Below are 16,663 nucleotides of genomic sequence, written 5' to 3'. Positions count from 1 at the left end.
GTACTGGTCTCTTAAACCACTCAATAGTAAATTAGCACTTACTTCTAATGATTTATAATTAAATTATATTTAATAATAAAAAAATTAGTTAAATACATAACATTAGTTTGTCAAACTAAAATTATTAAACTTATTAATATTTTTTAATTCCACAAATAGCCCCAATTGGTTGATTAAGTTTATTTATCATTTTTTCTATCACATTTATACTTTTTAGAATAATAAATTACTACTCTGTAATTCCTCAACCCCCTAAATCTGATTCAACTAAAAAGTCTTCAACTCAACCTCTTAATTGGAAATGATAACAAATTTATTCTCAGTTTTTGACCCCACCTCAAGCATTTTTAATTTATCTCTTAATTGAATAAGAACTCTTTTAGGATTAATAGTAATCCCTTCAATATATTGATTAATACCTTCACGATATCATATTTTCTGAAATTCAATTTTATTAACTTTACACAAAGAATTTAAAACTTTATTAGGATCTACAGGACATTCAGGGTCAACTTTTATTTTCGTTTCTTTATTTTCACTAATTTTATTTAATAATTTCATAGGACTGTTCCCTTATATTTTCACAAGTACAAGTCATTTAACATTAACTTTAACATTAGCTTTACCTTTATGATTATGTTTCATAATTTATGGTTGAATTAATCATACCCAACATATATTTGCACATTTAGTTCCTCAAGGAACACCAGCAATTTTAATACCATTCATAGTATGTATTGAAACAATTAGAAATTTAATTCGACCAGGAACTCTAGCAGTACGATTAGCAGCTAATATAATTGCAGGTCACTTGTTATTAACTCTTCTAGGAAATACAGGCCCATCACTTTCATATGCTATTATTTCGCTATTAATTATTGCTCAAATTGCTTTATTAGTACTTGAATCAGCTGTAGCAATTATTCAATCCTATGTATTCGCAGTATTAAGTACTTTATACTCTAGAGAAGTAAATTAATTTTTATAATGTCAACACACGCTAATCATCCATTTCATTTAGTAGATTATAGTCCATGACCTTTAACAGGAGCTATTGGAGCAATAACATCAGTTTCAGGTTTAGTTAAATGATTCCATCAATATGATATCTCACTATTCTTATTAGGTAATATTATTACTATTTTAACTGTCTATCAATGATGACGAGATGTTTCTCGTGAAGGAACTTTCCAAGGATTACACACCCTACCTGTAACATTAGGTCTACGATGAGGAATAATTTTATTTATTTTATCAGAAGTTTTATTTTTTGTATCATTTTTTTGAGCTTTTTTCCATAGAAGATTATCTCCAACAATTGAATTAGGAGCTTCATGACCACCAGCCGGAATTAAACCTTTCAACCCATTTCAAATTCCTTTATTAAATACAGCTATCTTATTAGCCTCAGGAGTAACTGTAACATGAGCCCATCATAGTTTAATAGAAGGTAATCATTCTCAAGCAACACAAGGATTATTCTTCACAGTATTATTAGGAGTATATTTTACTATTTTACAAGCATATGAATATATTGAGGCACCATTCACAATTGCTGATTCAGTTTACGGTTCTACATTTTTTATAGCTACAGGATTTCACGGAATTCATGTATTAATTGGAACAACTTTCTTATTAATCTGTTTAATCCGACATTTAAATAATCATTTTTCAAAAACACATCATTTCGGTTTTGAAGCAGCCGCTTGATATTGACATTTCGTTGATATTGTTTGATTATTTCTATATATTTCAATTTATTGATGAGGAGGATAATAAAATAATATAATTAATATTTACAATATCTATATAATATATAAAGTATATTTGACTTCCAATCATAAAGTCTACTAATTAGTAGTATAGATAATTTTCTCAATTATTATCATAGCTCTAACCCTAATAACAATTACAAGTATTGTAATAATTTTAGCTTCTATTTTATCAAAAAAAAGTATAGCAGATCGAGAAAAATGCTCCCCATTTGAATGTGGATTTGATCCAAAATCATCATCACGTCTTCCATTCTTTATACGATTCTTCCTAATTACAATTATTTTTTTAATTTTTGATGTAGAAATTGCATTAATTTTACCAATAATTTTAATTATTAATTTATCAAACATTATAATATGAACAATTACATCAATTATTTTTATTATAATCTTAATTATTGGTTTATATCACGAATGAAATCAAGGTATATTAAATTGATCTAACTAATATTATAAATAATACAAATAAAGAAGGATTGTAGTTAATTATAACATTTGGTTTGCATTCAGAAAGTATTCAATTTTCAATCTATCTTATTTAATCTATTTATTTAGTAAATTCTTAATTATTAATTTAATAAATAAAAACGAATATGAAGCGATTTATTGCAATTAGTTTCGACCTAATTTTAGGTAATTTACTACCCTTATTCTATAATTTAAAATTTAGTTTAATCTATTTATTTAGTAATATAAATTCTTAATTATTAATTTAATTGAAGCCAAAAAGAGGCATATCACTGTTAATGATAGAACTGAAATTTAATTTCCAATTAAGGAAGTAAGATGTTCAAGAAAAAGCTGCTAACTTTTATCTTTTAATGGTTAAATTCCATTTATACTTCTATTTATATAGTTTAACAAAAACATTACATTTTCATTGTAAAATTAAAAATATTTTTTTTATAAATTACTAAATTTTATTACTTACATTTATTTGATAAATAAAATTATAATACATTTATTTATAATAATTTATCTTATCAAAAAAGCTCAATGAAAACAGCCTTTTTCATTTCAAATAAGTTATTTTCCTTTAATGAATTGACTGACGAAAAGAATTACCTTGATAGGGTAATTATGTAATTTACTAAAACTTATTCACTACATTCAAGAATTAAACAATTACCCTAACATCTTCAGTGTTATATTCTACAATTTGAGCTACTTGAATAAAATAGGAAAAAAAATCTAAAAAGGAAAGTAATTCATAAAACAAATAATAAAAGATAAATTTTTAAATTATTATTATGTAAAAAATAAACTAATTGAGAATATTCTACCAACTTATTATATAAACTCTGTCCTCCTATAAATTCAGATCATCCTTGATCAAAAGATTTATAAACAATTCTTCCTAAAACTAAAGGAGGATTAATTACACCATAAGTAGAAATATAAGGTATAAATCATATCGAACCAGAAAAATAACTTACTAAATAATTATTTAAAGATTTATTAAAATAAAATAAAGATACATTTGAAATTAAATAACCTAATAACCCCCCGCTAATACAGACAAATAAAGTTAATAATTTCAATTAAATTGGTAAACAAATTATATAAGGAGTAGGAAAAATTAATCATCTAAGTATACTACCACCAATAATACTTATAATTAATAGCCCTCTCATACCACGCAACATAACTCACCCTTCATCTCTCAATATATTCAAAGAACCGCAATTTAATTCACCAGTCATAGAATAATAAACCAACCGAAAAGAATAACACACAGTTAATCCAGTAGAAAAAAAATAAAGAAAAAAATAAAATATATTAATATAACTCAAGGACACAATTTCTAAAATTAAATCCTTAGAATAAAATCCAGCTAAAAAAGGTATATCACATAAAGCTAAATTAGCAACATTAAAACAACCAGAAGTTAAAGGCATATAAATCCCTAATCCACCTATCAACCGAATATCTTGTGAATTATTTATATTATGAATAATAGCTCCAGCACATATAAATAGTAACGCTTTAAATAAAGCATGACTCAATAAATGAAAAAAAGCCAGTTTATAAAATCCTATTGATAAGATTCTTATTATTAAACCCAACTGACTCAAAGTAGATAAAGCAATAATTTTTTTTAAATCAAATTCAAAATTAGCTCCTAATCCAGCTATAAATATAGTCAACCCAGATAATAAAAGTAAAACTTGACCTATTCAAGAATCACATAATAAAATATTAAACCGAATTAATAAATAAATTCCAGCAGTAATAAGAGTAGAAGAATGAACTAATGCAGAAACAGGAGTAGGAGCTGCTATTGCAGCAGGTAATCAAGATAAAAAAGGAATTTGTGCTCTTTTAGTTATAGCAGCTAATATAATTAATCCACCAATAATTTCTATTTCGATTCTATTTTTTATTGTTTCCAAATAAAAAATATAGTTTCAACTTCCATAATTTAGTATTCAAGCAATAGCTAATAAAAAGGCAACATCACCAATTCGATTAGACAAAGCAGTTAATATACCAGCATTATAAGATTTTACATTTTGGAAATAAATTACTAAACAATAAGAAACTAATCCCAATCCATCTCATCCTAATAAAATTCTAATTAAATTAGGACTAATAATTAATAACATTATAGACAAAACAAATATAAGAACTAATATAATAAAACGATTAATATTTACATCTCCCCCTATATACTCCTTTCTATAATAAATAACTAAAGAAGAAATTAATAAAACAAAAGATATAAATAATAAACTCATTCAATCAAATAAAAAAGTTATAACAATTCTACAAGAATTAAATCTAACTACTTCTCATTCAATAAATGTACAAAAATCCTTAATTAACATTAATAATCTAAATAAAAAAAAATTAGTTCTAAATAAAATTAAAACCAAAAATCTAATTCTACAAATAGATAAATACTTTCTCACGAGTTAAAATGATCAAAAATCATATCATTGACACCACAAATCAATATTTTAAATAAACTATTTAAATAAAATTAAAGTCAAATTATACAAATGTCACTCTTCAAAATTAATAAATTTAAAGGAAATCAATGTAAAAATAATAAATAATATTCCCGAATTTTACCTCCTCTAAACGAATAAACTCCGGAAAATAACTTACCATGCTGACTATAAGCATATAAATATAAAGTATAAGCAGCTCTAAAAAAAGATAATAAAGATAAAGAAATTATTGTTAATCAAGATCAACTAACAATTCTATTTAATAAACAAATTTCACCTAATAAATTTAAAGATGGAGGTGCAGCTATATTACAAGCTCTTAACAAAAATCATCATAATGTTATAGAAGGTATACAATTTAATAAACCCTTATTAATTAATAAACTTCGACTACCTAACCGTTCATATGTAATATTAACTAAACAAAAAAGTCCTGAAGAACAAAGTCCATGAGCAATTATTAATGTATAAGAACCACAAAATCCTAAATATCTTAAAGTTATAAGACCCCCTAAAACAATTCCTATATGAGCAACAGAAGAATAAGCAATTAAAGCCTTTAAATCAGTTTGACGTAAACAAACTAAACTAATTAGAACACCCCCAATTAATCTAATTCTAATTCAAATATAATTATATTTAATACCACTTACTTGTAAAAAAGAAAAAACTCGTAATAATCCATATCCACCTAACTTCAACATAACTCCAGCTAAAATTATTGAACCAGAGACAGGTGCTTCTACATGAGCTTTTGGTAATCATAAATGAACCAAAAATATAGGTATTTTAACTAAAAAAGCTAAAATTAAAGATAAATATAATAAATCATAACAATTAACATAATCTATCAAAAGATAATAATTCAATGTCATCAAAGTATTATATAAATAAAAAATTCCTACCAATATAGGTAAAGAAACTAATAAAGTATAAAATAAAAGATAAATACCAGCTTGTAAACGTTCAGGTTGATATCCTCAACCCAAAATTAAAAATAAAGTAGGAATCAGTCTTCTTTCAAAAAATAAATAAAACATAAATAAATTTATTCTACCAAAAGTTAAAACTAAACATAATAATAAAATTAACACATTAACTAAAAAAAAGTTTTCATAATTACTATATTTATTAATAGATTCACTAGAAGTAATTATAAGTGTACAAATTCAAAAACTTAATAAAATTAATCCATATGAAATAATATCAAATCCCAAAAAATAAGAAATATTTACAAAATAATTTATACAATAATTCATTAAAATAAAAATAAAACTTACCAAAAATAGTAAATTTTGAAGCGTTCAAAATGAATTTATAATAAAACAAAAAGGTATAATAAAAATTATTATAAAAATTAATTTTAACATTGTAATACATTAAATGATTGAAAATAATCATTTCCATGAGTTCGAATTATAGATACAAAAATTGAAAGACCCAAAGCCCCTTCACAAACACTAAAAGTTAAAAATATTATACTAAAATATCTTCTAAAATCTATTAAATTTAAATAAATAAATAATAAAAAAAATAAACTTAAAACAATATATTCTAATCTTAAAAGTATAGACAATAAATGTTTACGATTAAAAACAAAAACAAATAATTAAAATTAAAAAACAAGGTAATCCCCAATATAGTAATATTAACATTAGTTTTAATAGTTTAACAAAAACATTGGTCTTGTAAATCAAAAATAAGAATTAATCTTTTAAAACTTCAAGATATTTAGGTAAGAAAAAATTTGAAAGATGGGGACTACCTGAGAAGGCTCTTCTTCTAATTGATAATGCCCCATCACATCCCAACGAAATCGAATTAAAGTCCGAGGATGGTTTAATTTTAACTATGTTCGCCGAATGTGACACCATTGATCCAGCCAATGGACCAAAATGTAATTCGTATAACGAAACTATACTACAGAAATTTTCTACTGGCTTCCATTTTCAACAATCGATCGAAAAATCGATATCGATGACTGTTTTTTTAACATAGCACACTCAATTGATAAGTCGAACAAATTCGATAAATCGAACAGCGCCTGTTTTAATTAGTTCGAGTTATCGCGAGTGCACTGTATAATATACATATGTCCTATGCCAATACATGTAAACATGCATATATACAATTTCTATTCTGTACGCAAGCTAATGTACCTTGCTTGAACTGCAAGCGAGAGCGAATCATATTAACTGATTATGCGTTTTGATAAAAAAATATACTTTCATTAAAGTCAAATAAGACGCGACGTGTATATGTCAGTGGCAAGAATCAACTGATTATCTTTATTCAAAACAATTAAAATGAAAGCTTTACATCGATTGCTTAATTTACATACATGTGCCTTACATTCTATAATATTAGTGTTGGTGTATTTAATTGGAGTTTAATACAATTTTCATATCTTGCTGATTAGACTTATTCTACATACATGTGTCTTATATTTTATTTTATGTTGATACAATTAATTGGAATTGGAGGCGTTGCATTTGAGTTTCGGTTGCGAAACCGGATGCTTAGTTGACAAAAAGAAGTTATTAACTTTTGACGCGAAATCGCTTACTTGGAATTTAGTGAGTTCAATAACTCCTGCATTTTCTGGCTAATTGGGCTAAGTTGAATGTCTGGATGTGCGTTGTGTTCTGGGAATGGAGTGGGCTTATACATAACTTCTCCCCCCTTTAGAAAAGAATTCTCCTGAATTCTACTATTGTTAAGTTGGATTTAAATTTTTTTTGTGTTTTAACATAATCAAGATTATTAATATAATTATTAGTATAATTATAGCTGCATTGAACGAATAGATTATATCTTTATGTGTTTTTAAGTTTTTGATACTCATCCAGTTTATTTTGTTTGTATCTAATATATTTTCGAAAGTTATTTGTTTTGTAAAATTTTGCACTTGTCTCTTCTTTCGTATAATGTTTTTTCGTTTTCTATTTCATAAGTGTTAGTAAAATAATTGTTATCTATACCTATTGTACAATTTGCCCAATGTATTAAAGTATTATTTATAATTTGTATTGTTTTATTGATACAGTTTTGATACAACTTTTCATTGTTTGCATTATTGATTACCATGGTCTCCTCGTTAACTTCTATTATTTCCATTTCTTCTCTTTTTATCAATTTAAAATTTTTTTTTTGAATATACAATGCTTTTCATTTCTTTAAATTTTTTATTTGTTTCATATGTGTAAGTAGCATTGTTGTACTTAAATACAGCTTCGGACTTTTGATTTATTTCAAATTTTTCATTATTAGGTACTGGAATTATCCGTTGAACTTTAATTGTGATGAAGCTTGTAGGAATTTCTATTGCAAACATCAATAAATTATTTCTAAACACTGCTGTAGCTAACTTAAGATGATTGAGTTTGTTGAAGTTTATATTGTATTTTTGGATCTCATTATCAGTTAATATGCTGGGGTGTACAATATTATATCTAGCAGATGCAACATTATCCTGTAAATGTTCTATTTTGTTTCTTATTAACTGTATTTTAATCTGTTGGTCGTAATACAAATTCTCCTGGTTTCTATTATTTTCATATTTGTTAATTGCGTTCAGTTGACTTTCTATTGTTTTTCTATCTGCCTTAATTACATTCTTGATGTAATTGATTGTATCATTAAAATATGTGTTAATATAAATTTGTTTATTTAATAACTCATCAGTTTCTTGCATGTTTTCTTTGAATTTTGATAAGTGATTCTCTATTATTTCGTCCATTGTGCCAAACAACGAATTTGCTCCACTACCTACTGCATTAACTAATTCTCTTCTTTCACGTGTATGATTTCCATATAATGTATATAATTTGTGTTTTGTTTCTTTTAACTGTGTCTGTAATATATGTCTGTTATCATTGTTTATCAATTTTATGTTGTTTTCTAAATCCTTTAAAATGTCGTCGATGTCTTCTAAATTGATTATGTGTACCACTATGTCTGATGTTGTAACTATGTCTTGGTTTTTCGTGTCTATTATTGCGGACCCGTCCTGGTAAAGTATTTGCTGAGTCGTCAACGTTCCTTGTATTGTCTTCATTGTTGTCAGAATTAATATTGTCATCATTAGCATCTTCTGTAAATTTGTAGGCTCGTTTAATATTCTTTGGGTCAATATTTTTTAGTTTTGCCTTTTTTTATTTTGGAACTTCTTTGTGTCTGACTGCCCTATAGTTCTTTATATACCCTTCTTCTCGTTTTTCTTCATAATTTTCTCTGTTACTGTTGTTTTTTTCTAACATTTTTTTCTTAGCAATTTCTATATTTTCTTTAATTTTCGTCAGTTCTACCTTATTATTTTGAGCTTCGTTAGGGGTGCATTTAATTGTAGAGTGATATCTGTCATTGTAATTTCTTACGGCCTTTTGCATTATCTGTTTTATTGACATGTTTGATGTATCTGTTTTAAGTGTTACCCTAAATTTTTCTGCCATGTAGTCTTTCTATGTCTGAATTTCCCGTGTGACTATTTGGTTTAGTTAGGTGTAACTCTATTCCTTCTTGCATTAATAATTCCGATTGAGTTAAACTCATTATTAGCTACGATTTTTTCAGGCTTTCCTATTTTTGTGAAATGTTCTTCGAGTTGTTCTACTATGGTCATGTTATTTCTATCATTTAATGAATATGCTGCTGCAAACTTGGAAAATTTGTCTATAGTTGTTAAGAAATGTGTATTTTTTACTACGTATGTGTCTATATGGATAACTTGATTCTTATTTGATGGGGTTTCTGTTTTCTTTAACTTGTTCTTTATAGGTTTCCTATCATATTTAATTTCTTTGCACAAGTCATATTGTTTATAACCACTTGCACCAATTCTAATAGTTTTGGATAGTATATTCTGTTTTTTAATTGATTGTAAGTTTCGAATACCTGAATGCATACCTTCTCTTACGTGGTAAAACGATATTTGTTTGACTGCTTCTGTCTCGTATTCAATGTCGTGAGCTCTAAATGTACATTTTATGAATTCTATTTGCTTGTCGTCTGAAAACATTTCTATTATTGTAATTTTTCTTGTACTATATTGTATTCATGGTACGGTAGTTCCGAATAGATTCCAATTTTTCCTTTGTTTATATATTTTTTAAAAATCTCACCCATCGTTGGAAAGTCATTTGTCATTTAATTTCTTCTATTTTGCAGTTTGTAATGATTATCTGTGTTTTGTACTTATTAACTATTTCCTCCTTTATAGAAAAATGATTGTGTAAATTTTCTTCAGCTGAATGTATTGTTTCTATTGACATATTATCTTCTTTATCCTCTATGTTTGCTATCATATTTATATCTGATACGTTGTCGTTATTTACGTTCTGTATGCCATCTTTTTTATCCTGCATGTAGTCATTGTCTTCGAGTCTGCTCAAAAAGTCTGCTACTCTATTTTCTTTTCCTTTTAAATAGTCAATTTCAAATTGGTACTCTCCTAGTTTCAACAGCCATCTTTGATGTCTAGGCGAAATGTCTTTTCCTTTATGTTTCGAATGTAAAAATTTTATGGGTCAATATTTTAAACTTTCTTCCATACAAATATTGTCTAAAATAATTAACGCTCCAAAGAATTGCCAAAATTTCCTTATCGGTAGCCGAATAGTTCCTTTCGTGATTATTAAGAGTTCTAGATGCAAAACAAATTGGGTGACCTTCTTGGGATATCACTGCACTTATTGCATAATTCGACGCGTCAGTCGTAAGTGTAAATGCTTTATCAAAGTTGGGAAATCTAAGTATGGGATGTGAACTGATCATATGTTTCAACTTTTCGAATGCTTCTACATAAGTTGGGTCTTTTGTATTAATTTTCACATTTTTCTTTAAATATTTTGTTATTGGTTATGCTACTTTAGCATAATCTTTAATACATTTTCTATAGTAGCCTGTTATATCAAGAAAACTTTTTATCTATTTTTCTGTCCGAGGCAGTACTAGTTTTTCTATAATGGCTATTTTGTTAGGATTTGGTTTAATACCTTCCTTTGTCAAAATATGTCCCAAAAATTCTGTTTCTCTTTTCATAAAATTGCATTTATCTATCTGGATCTTTAAATTTTTCTCTTGCAGGATTTGGAAAATTTCATTAATGGCCTGAATGTGTTCTTGTAATGATGTGCTAAATATTAGTATATATACAACACATTTTTTGTTAATGAATTCGTTGAATTAATGAATTTCGTTCATAAACCTTTGAAAGGTAGCCGGGGCATTTTTTAACCCGAACGGCATTCTTATAATCTCATATAAACCATATGGCGTTTGACAAATGCTGTTCTCTTTCTATCTTCTTCCTTAACCAAGATTTGGTGATAACCCTTGGCCAGGTCTAGCGTAGTAAAATATTGGGCTCTTCCGAGTTTGTCCAAAATTGAATCGATATTTGGGATTGTAAACTTATCGTCTATTGTGATTTCGTTTAACTTTCTATAATCAATTACTATTCGATATTTCTTTTTGCCTGAATTGTCTATATTCTTCGGTATTACTATCAAAGGGCTTGAATACCTTGAATTACTTTTCCTTATTATAGCTTGCTCCGTCATTTCTTTTATTTGTCTCCTTACTTCTTCCTCATGTTGTGGTGGATACCTATAGAGTTTTGAATTTAATTGTTCGTCTGTGGTTGTGCGTATTTCGTGTTCTATCTCTGTTGTACTAGTCAATACGTCTCCCTTTTTGAAAAATAATTTACTATAACGTTGCATAACAATTTCAATTTCTTTTCTTTCTTCTTTGTTCAAATGATCTAGCTTTAGATTATCGAGGCTTCCTTCGTTGCTTTCTAATGTACACACTTCTTTGTACTGATACGGGTTATTTATGATTGAGTTTTCTTTATGATTTAGTGTTAAAACTTTTTTTTCAATATTGATGAACGCGTTTAAAAAATTAAATTCTTTTGGTGCTGTCGTATGAATTTCATGCTCTATTATGTCTTTGCTATTTATCGTACTATATGGAATTGATCTGTTTAATTTTATTTTTCTGTACCCGTTGATTTGGTCATTTACTAGATTTTAAGTGGCTCCTGTATCTATCAATGCTACATATTTTTCTTTATTTATGTTTAATTCTATTAATGGTAGGCATTCCGAGGCTGCTTCATAAAAAAAACAGTATTATTAACCTCTGCATGGTGACTGTACTGATCGTTTGAATCGTTGTTGTCGTTGTAGTCGTCACCCTGATATTGGTCATTGTCATTGTTCCTGTTTTGGTCGGCTTCTAAATTATCAATTTCCATTGGTTCTGCATTTCCTGGTCTATACTGTCTGGATTGGTGTGAACCTGATTGCTGATAGTTTTGATTTTGTCTACTTTGTCCCGAATTGCTTCTTACATTTGGCTGTGTATTATTTTGCCTAAATTGCCCTGAGTTGTTATTTCTATAGTTCTGTTGTTGGTTCCTATTATTTTGGTTATTGGAAAATTGCTGATTGTTCTGTTGTACATTGTTCTGATTAAAATTCCTATAATTTTGTTGTATAATTTGGTCATTTGGCTGTGCATTGTTCTGATTAAAGTTTCTGTAATTTTGTTGTTGGCTGTTTTGATTAATGTTTCCCTGGTTTTTGTTGCTAGGCCCTGCCTCTGCATTATTTCTGTTAGTTCTGACTTTTCTATATTGATATCTAATACAGCTGTTCTCGTATCTGCGTAACATCATTATTTTTAATATTGCTCCTAATTCTTTTTCTTCATATATTTTATCTAGCAGTGTACCTTGTATCATTTCTTTCACCGTGTTTACTAACCAGCTTTCAACATTACTTAAATCTATGAAATTGTCATTTTTATGATGAACTATTAGTTCATCAGTTTTATATTTTATGTTCTGTATTTCTACGGCTAGTTCACTGATCGTGTTTACTCTTAGGTCGCAGATCCTCCTGTAAATTTGGTGTGGTTCAGTGTCCGGTCGGTATCTTAGTTTTAGGGTTGCTTTAATTAACTCCCAGTTGTCGGGTTCCGGCACGTTGATCACTGCATCCTTGCTTGTCCTTGGATTGTCCTATAGAATATCGTCCTGGTGACTTCTCGTTTTAACTCTGGATCTTGTATTGACTGGAGTAGATACTCGACGCTGCTGAAGAATGAATTTATCGAAATCTCCCCTATTCCTGTGAACGTTGCCAGGTGGTTTACGGTTTTAAACAACCGTCCTTGTGCTGCATTGATGTTGCTAGCCTGGAGTTGCACATAAGCTTGCTGTAATTGTTCCAACTGGCGCTCTCTAATGGTCAATTGTTCCAATAAATCCGCCAGTGGCATTTGGGTGTTATCGTTCGCCATCCTTGCCTCGTCGTAATTGTATGATCTCTGCTGTCTTCTTGATGCCAGGTTGAGTTGTTCTTTTTCTTTTAGTGCCGCTTGTCAACTTATTTGTAATTGGGCTTTCTATACTGCATTGCACTGATTTTATACTTAACTGATTTTTAGTTTTTTCTTCCGTCGGCCGATATATACATATGTATATATTTATTTATTTATTTATTTTTTTCGCACTCTGTTTAATAAATTTATTTATTTTTCGGTTCGAATCACTGAATCCTTCTTAAAAAAAAAAAATCCTACCGACTGCGCCAATTATATTAACTGATTATGCGTTTTGATAAAAAAATATAATACTTTCATTAAAGTCAAATAAGACGCGACGTGTATATGTCAGTGGCAAGAATCAACTGATTATCTTTATTCAAAACAATTAAAATGAAAGCTTTACATCGATTGCTTAACTTACATACATGTGCCTTACATTCTATTAGTGTTGGTGTATTTAATTGGAGTTTAATACAATTTTCATATCTTGCTGATTAGACTTATTCTACATACATGTGTCTTATATTTTATTTTATGTTGATACAATTAATTGGAATTGGAGGCGTTGCATTTGAGTTTCGGTTGCGAAACCGGATGCTTAGTTGACAAAAAGAAGTTATTAACTTTTGACGCGAAATCGCTTACTTGGAATTTAGTGAGTTCAATAACTCCTGCATTTTCTGGCTAATTGGGCAAAGTTGAATGTCTGGATGTGCGTTGTGTTCTGGGAATGGAGTGGGCTTATACATAACTTCTCCCCCCTTTAGAAAAGAATTCTCCTGAATTCTACTATTGTTAAGTTGGATTTAAATGTTTTTTGTGTTTTAACATAATCAAGATTATTAATATAATTATTAGTATAATTATAGCTGCATTGAACGAATAGATTATATCTTTATGTGTTTTTAAGTTTTTGATACTCATCCAGTTTATTTTGTTTGTATCTAATATATTTTCGAAAGTTATTTGTTTTGTAAAATTTTGCACTTGTCTCTTCTTTCGTATAATGTTTTTTCGTTTTCTATTTCATAAGTGTTAGTAAAATAATTGTTATCTATACCTATTGTACAATTTGCCCAATGTATTAAAGTATTATTTATAATTTGTATTGTTTTATTGATACAGTTTTGATACAACTTTTCATTGTTTGCATTATTGATTACCATGGTCTCCTCGTTAACTTCTATTATTTCCATTTCTTCTCTTTTTATCAATTTAAAATTTTTTTTTTGAATATACAATGCTTTTCATTTCTTTAAATTTTTTATTTGTTTCATATGTGTAAGTAGCATTGTTGTACTTAAATACAGCTTCGGACTTTTGATTTATTTCAAATTTTTCATTATTAGGTACTGGAATTATCCGTTGAACTTTAATTGTGATGAAGCTTGTAGGAATTTCTATTGCAAACATCAATAAATTATTTCTAAACACTGCTGTAGCTAACTTAAGATGATTGAGTTTGTTGAAGTTTATATTGTATTTTTGGATCTCATTATCAGTTAATATGCTGGGGTGTACAATATTATATCTAGCAGATGCAACATTATCCTGTAAATGTTCTATTTTGTTTCTTATTAACTGTATTTTAATCTGTTGGTCGTAATACAAATTCTCCTGGTTTCTATTATTTTCATATTTGTTAATTGCGTTCAGTTGACTTTCTATTGTTTTTCTATCTGCCTTAATTACATTCTTGATGTAATTGATTGTATCATTAAAATATGTGTTAATATAAATTTGTTTATTTAATAACTCGTCAGTTTCTTGCATGTTTTCTTTGAATTTTGATAAGTGATTCTCTATTATTTCGTCCATTGTGCCAAACAACGAATTTGCTCCACTACCTACTGCATTAACTAATTCTCTTCTTTTACGTGTATGATTTCCATATAATGTATATAATTTGTGTTTTGTTTCTTTTAACTGTGTCTGTAATATATGTCTGTTATCATTGTTTATCAATTTTATGTTGTTTTCTAAATCCTTTAAAATGTCGTCGATGTCTTCTAAATTGATTATGTGTACCACTATGTCTGTTGTTGTAACTATGTCTTGGTTTTTCGTGTCTATTATTGCGGACCCGTCCTGGTAAAGTATTTGCTGAGTCGTCAACGTTCCTTGTATTGTCTTCATTGTTGTCAGAATTAATATTGTCATCATTAGCATCTTCTGTAAATTTGTAGGCTCGTTTAATATTCTTTGGGTCAATATTTTTTAGTTTTGCCTTTTTTTATTTTGGAACTTCTTTGTGTCTGACTGCCCTATAGTTCTTTATATACCCTTCTTCTCGTTTTTCTTCATAATTTTCTCTGTTACTGTTGTTTTTTTCTAACATTTTTTTCTTAGCAATTTCTATATTTTCTTTAATTTTCGTCAGTTCTACCTTATTATTTTGAGCTTCGTTAGGGGTGCATTTAATTGTAGAGTGATATCTGTCATTGTAATTTCTTACGGCCTTTTGCATTATCTGTTTTATTGACATGTTTGATGTATCTGTTTTAAGTGTTACCCTAAATTTTTCTGCCATGTAGTCTTTCTATGTCTGAATTTCCCGTGTGACTATTTGGTTTAGTTAGGTGTAACTCTATTCCTTCTTGCATTAATAATTCCGATTGAGTTAAACTCATTATTAGCTACGATTTTTTCAGGCTTTCCTATTTTTGTGAAATGTTCTTCGAGTTGTTCTACTATGGTCATGTTATTTCTATCATTTAATGAATATGCTGCTGCAAACTTGGAAAATTTGTCTATAGTTGTTAAGAAATGTGTATTTTTTACTACGTATGTGTCTATATGGATAACTTGATTCTTATTTGATGGGGTTTCTGTTTTCTTTAACTTGTTCTTTATAGGTTTCCTATCATATTTAATTTCTTTGCACAAGTCATATTGTTTATAACCACTTGCACCACTTGCATAGTATATTCTGTTTTTTAATTGATTGTAAGTTTCGAATACCTGAATGCATACTTTCTCTTACGTGGTAAAACGATATTTGTTTGACTGCTTCTGTCTCGTATTCAATGTCGTGAGCTCTAAATGTACATTTTATGAATTCTATTTGCTTGTCGTCTGAAAACATTTCTATTATTGTAATTTTTCTTGTACTATATTGTATTCATGGTACGGTAGTTCCGAATAGATTCCAATTTTTCCTTTGTTTATATATTTTTTAAAAATCTCACCCATCGTTGGAAAGTCATTTGTCATTTAATTTCTTCTATTTTGCAGTTTGTAATGATTATCTGTGTTTTGTACTTATTAACTATTTCCTCCTTTATAGAAAAATGATTGTGTAAATTTTCTTCAGCTGAATGTATTGTTTCTATTGACATATTATCTTCTTTATCCTCTATGTTTGCTATCATATTTATATCTGATACGTTGTCGTTATTTACGTTCTGTATGCCATCTTTTTTATCCTGCATGTAGTCATTGTCTTCGAGTCTGCTCAAAAAGTCTGCTACTCTATTTTCTTTTCCTTTTAAATAGTCAATTTCAAATTGGTACTCTCCTAGTTTCAACAGCCATCTTTGATGTCTAGGCGAAATGTCTTTTCCTTTATGTTTCGAATGTAAAAATTTTATGGGTCAA

The sequence above is a fragment of the Anastrepha ludens genome, chromosome X (genome assembly GCF_028408465.1).
Source record: "Anastrepha ludens isolate Willacy chromosome X, idAnaLude1.1, whole genome shotgun sequence".
Lineage (NCBI taxonomy): Eukaryota > Metazoa > Arthropoda > Insecta > Diptera > Tephritidae > Anastrepha > Anastrepha ludens.
This window is presented reverse-complemented; position numbering follows the sequence as displayed.